Consider the following 4818-nt stretch of genomic DNA (forward strand, 5'->3'; position numbering starts at 1 on the left):
TTTGTAAGTGTCCTGTAGAGTTCTTCATAGTTCCATCATTAGTCTATAGAGATTTAGGAAGCATAATAATAGGGAGAATATGCCCTCATACTATGATGATAATGCAATGCTGCTTTTCAACTCTAACACCAGTGTTACACTAGTGTATACACCCTTATGTTATCCTAGGGTAATTGTGTTTCCATCGGTAGGACTGACAGTGTAGACTTGTGAAGAACAGAATCAACAACCTTTGCATAATCAAAACAGTTGCTTTGTGAGGTGTTAACTGTCGAAGGTGTAAACCCATGTACACTGTTAGCCATTGTTATGTAAATGCAGCCTGAAAAGCCCCTGCAGGCCTTGCCTTGGCCCCAAGTMMGAGCAGGTCCACCGAGGCCAAGGCCCAGTGAGTCCCAGGAGCCAACACARGTAAATCCTCWKTGGAAATGCACCAATAGTGGGTTCACCCATAGATGGTGCTAACGGCTAATCAGTGACGGTTTGCCCAGGGAGTTGGCTTGCGCTCTCACAAACTCAATGGGGTTATTGAAGACCAAGTCCCATACCACTCCACTCATACACTGTTCTAAATATTTTTTTGCCGTGGAAATTTACCACACAATCATAACTGACAACTGCAAATAAGCCATRTAATGAAAATGTATACAATCCTTTCATAAGATGATATACTCACAGGAAGCTGTTTTAGATGACAACAACCCAGAAATGCCAGTGTGTGTGTAGGCCGGTGATATGAGGACTGTTTTTTAGAACAATGGCAGGCTTTATTTTGGACAGAGWCAATCATTTGCTGGTCACTCCTTCAGTAACCAAGGTTCGCCACTCACAAAGTGCTGTTATGTAAGCCAGATTCCACTGTCCTCAGGTCAGCTACCAAAGAACTAAATCATCTCCAACATGCCACGGGTCATTGTAACATTGCACTACTACACAACAGGAGGTACAGTTAAGTGAATTTCAATAGTGTTCCAAATGTGTTCTTCTGAAACCCTGTGGCGACTGGAACCTACTCTATAGAGATGATCTGTCATTACAATGTATTCACTCCCAAGTTTCAGGTTGTGCACTTTCTTCCACGTCAACATGTCACACGTCCTGGGGGTTGGTATAGCATAGCTGTTGTTACCGATAGTTACTGTAGGCCTATGTACTTCAATTTTGTCTATTGTCTTATTTGCATTTAATGTGGTCCCAGTGATTGGTATTGCTGTAACCCACTTTAATGTGGTCCCAGTGATTGGTATTGCTGTAACCCACTTTAATGTTGGTCCAGTGATATGGTATTGCTGTAACCCACTTTTAATGTGGTCCCAGTGGATTGGTATTGCTGTAACCACTTTAATGTGGTCCCGAGTGATTGGTATTGCTGTAACCCACTTTAATGTGGTCCCAGTGATTGGTATTGCTGTAACCCACTTTAATGTGGTCCCAGTGATTGGTATTGCTGTAAACCCACTTTAATGTGGTCCCAGTGATTGGTATTGCTGTAACCCACTTTAATGTGGTCCCAGTGATTGGTATTGCTGTAACCCACTTTAATGTGGTCCCAGTGATTGGTATTGCTGAACCACTTTAATGTGGTCCAGTGATTGGTATTGCTGTAACCCACTTTAATGTGGTCCAGTGATTGGTTTGCTGTAACCACTTTAATGTGGTCCCAGTGATTGGTATTGCTGTAACCCACTTTAATGTGGTCCCAGTGATTGGTATTGCTGTAACCACTTTAATGTGGTCCAGTGATTGGTATTGCTGTAACCCACTTTAATGTGGTCCCAGTGATTGGTATTGCTGTAACCCACTTTAATGTGGTCCCAGTGATTGGTATTGCTGTAACCACTTTAATGTGGTCCCAGTGATTGGTATTGCTGTAACCCACTTTAATGTGGTCCCAGTGATTGGTATTGCTGTAACCACTTTAATGTGGTCCAGTGATTGGTATTGCTGTAACCCACTTTAATGTGGTCCCAGTGATTGGTATTGCTGTAACCACTTTAATGTGGTCCCAGTGATTGGTATTGCTGTAACCCACTTTAATGTGGTCCCAGTGATTGGTATTGCTGTAACCCACTTTAATGTGGTCCCAGTGATTGGTATTGCTGTACCCACTTTAATGTGGTCCAGTGATTGGTATTGCTGTAACCCACTTTAATGTGGTCCCAGTGATTGGTATTGCTGTAACCCCACTTTAATGTGGTCCCAGTGATTGGTATTGCTGTAACCCACTTTAATGTGGTCCCAGTGATTGGTATTGCTGTAACCACTTTATGTGGTCAGTGATTGGTATTGCTGTAACCCACTTTAATGTGGTCCCAGTGATTGGTATTGCCTGTAACCCACTTTAATGTGGTCCCAGTGATTGGTATTGCTGTAACCCACTTTAATGTGGTCCCAGTGATTGGTATTGCTGTAACCCACTTTAATGTGGTCCCAGTGATTGGTATTGCTGTAACCCACTTTATGTGGTCCCAGTGATTGGTATTGCTGTAACCCACTTTAATGTGGTCCAGTGATTGGTATTGCTGTAACCCACTTTAATGTGGTCCCAGTGATTGGTATTGCTGTAACCCACTTTAATGTGGTCCAGTGATTGGTATTGCTGTAACCCACTTTAATGTGGTCCCAGTGATTGGTATTGCTGTACACATTTAATGTGGTCCCAGTGATTGGTATTGCTGTAACCCACTTTTTAATGTGGTCCCAGTGATTGGTATTGCTGAACCCCTTTAATGTGGTCCAGTGAATCGGTAATTGTGGTTTAACCCACTTTAATGTGGTCCCAGTGATTGGTCATTGCTGTAACCCACTTTAATGTGGTCCCAGTGATTGGTATTGCTGTAACCCACTTTAATGTGGTCCCAGTGATTGGTATTGCTGTAACCCACTTCCGTTCTTCATGTGTCGTCTTGACTTGCTTCATTCGAGATAATATGCCAAATATTAATAGAAAAATAAACAGTTCAGATGGATAAACATTACAATGACAATATGGGTGTATTTTAGACTGATCTATAGATGAAAATACACATAAAACAAACACAATAAACCAAACACAAACAAATTTTGCTGCATAGGGATGACATTCAGTAGTCAATTACATATTTTGATGGTGGTCCCATCTTTATTCATTCAGCTGTATATGGTGTATATACATTATAATGAGAGTGAAGGTCACCCTTGTAAGAGCTACACTATATATACAAAAGTATGTGGACAACCCTTCAAATTAGGGGATTCTGCTATTTCAGCCACACCTGTTTCTGACAGGTGTATAAAATCGAGCACACAGCCATGCAATCTCCATAGACTGACATTGACAGTAGAATGGCCTTACTGAAGAACTCAGAGACTTTCAACGTGGCACTGTCATAGGATGCCACCTTTCCAGCAAGTCCGTTTGTCAAATTTCTGCCCTACTAGAGCTGCACCGGTCAACTGTAAGTGCTGTTATTGTGAAGTGGAAACGTTTAGGAGCAACAACGGCTCAGCCGTGAAGTGGTAGGCCACGCAAGCTCACACAACGGGACCGCCTACTATCCTCGGTTGCAACACTCACTACTGAGTTTGAAACTGCCTCTGGAAGCAACGTCAGCACAAGAACTGTTTGTTGGGAACTTCATGAAATGGATTTCCTTGGCCGAGCAGCAGAAGCAGTAAAAAACGCCTTCTCTGGAGTGATGAATCACGCTTCACCATCTGGTAGTCCGACAGACGAATCTGGGTTTGCCGGATGCTAGGAGAACACTACCTGTCCCAATGCATGGTGCCAACTGTAAAGTTTGGTGGAGGAGCAATAATGGTCTGGGACTGTTTTTCATGGTTCCCCTTAGTTCCAGGAAAGGGAAATCTTAACGCTACAGCATACAATGACATTCTAGACGATTCTGCGCTTCCAACTTTGTGGCAACAGTTTGGGGAAGGCCCTTTCCTGTTTCAGCATGACAGTGCCTCCATGCACGAAGCGAGGTCCATACAGAAATGGTTTGTTGAGATTGGTGTGGAAGAAATTGACTGGCCTGCAGTGAGCCCTGACCTCAACACTATTCGCCCAACATTAGTGCCCACCCGAAATAATGCTCTTGTGGCTGAATGGAAGCAAATCCCAGAAGAGTGGAGGCTGTTGTAGCAGCAAAGGGGGGACCAACTCCATATTAATGCCCATGATTTTGGAATGAGATGTTTGAGAAGCAGGTGTCCACATACCTTTGGTCATGTTGTGTATTTCCTTGAGGGCTCCAGACACTCCAACAAATGGCTCAACTAATCAGAATGGATTTCAATGATTTTTGTTTAACCAGCTGATCAAATGTTCAGTATAATGTGCCCCCCTGTTCCATCACTCCCACCCATCCCCCTCTCAACTCTCTCTCTGTGTGTGTGTGTGTGTGTGTGTGTGTGTGTGTGTGTGTGTGTGTGTGTGTGTGTGTGTGTGTGTGTGTGTGTGTGACCTGTGGAGCACTTCTCTCTGTCTCTATATCCGTTTTTGTCTTTTTGTCGCTCTGTTGTTTTTTTGTGTGGTATATGTTCTTCGGCGTTTGGGGTGTGTGTGTGTGTGTGTGTGTGTGTGTGTGTGTGTGTGTGTGTGTGTGTGTGTGTGTGTGTGTGTGTGTGTGTGTGTGTGTGTGTGAGTGTGAGAGAGAAGGTGTGTGTGTGTGTGTGTGAGAGAGAGAATGTGTGTGTGTGTGTGTGTGAGAGAGAGAATGTGTGTGAGTGAGAGAGAGGTGGAGTGGGTGGAAAGGGAGGAGGGAGGAAGAGAGAGTGGAAGAGGGAGGGATAAGCGAGGGAGGCAGCCCCAGCACAGCCACAGTGGGAGGACTA

The sequence above is a fragment of the Salvelinus sp. IW2-2015 genome, linkage group LG32 (genome assembly GCF_002910315.2).
Source record: "Salvelinus sp. IW2-2015 linkage group LG32, ASM291031v2, whole genome shotgun sequence".
NCBI classification, from domain to species: Eukaryota; Metazoa; Chordata; class Actinopteri; order Salmoniformes; family Salmonidae; genus Salvelinus; species Salvelinus sp. IW2-2015.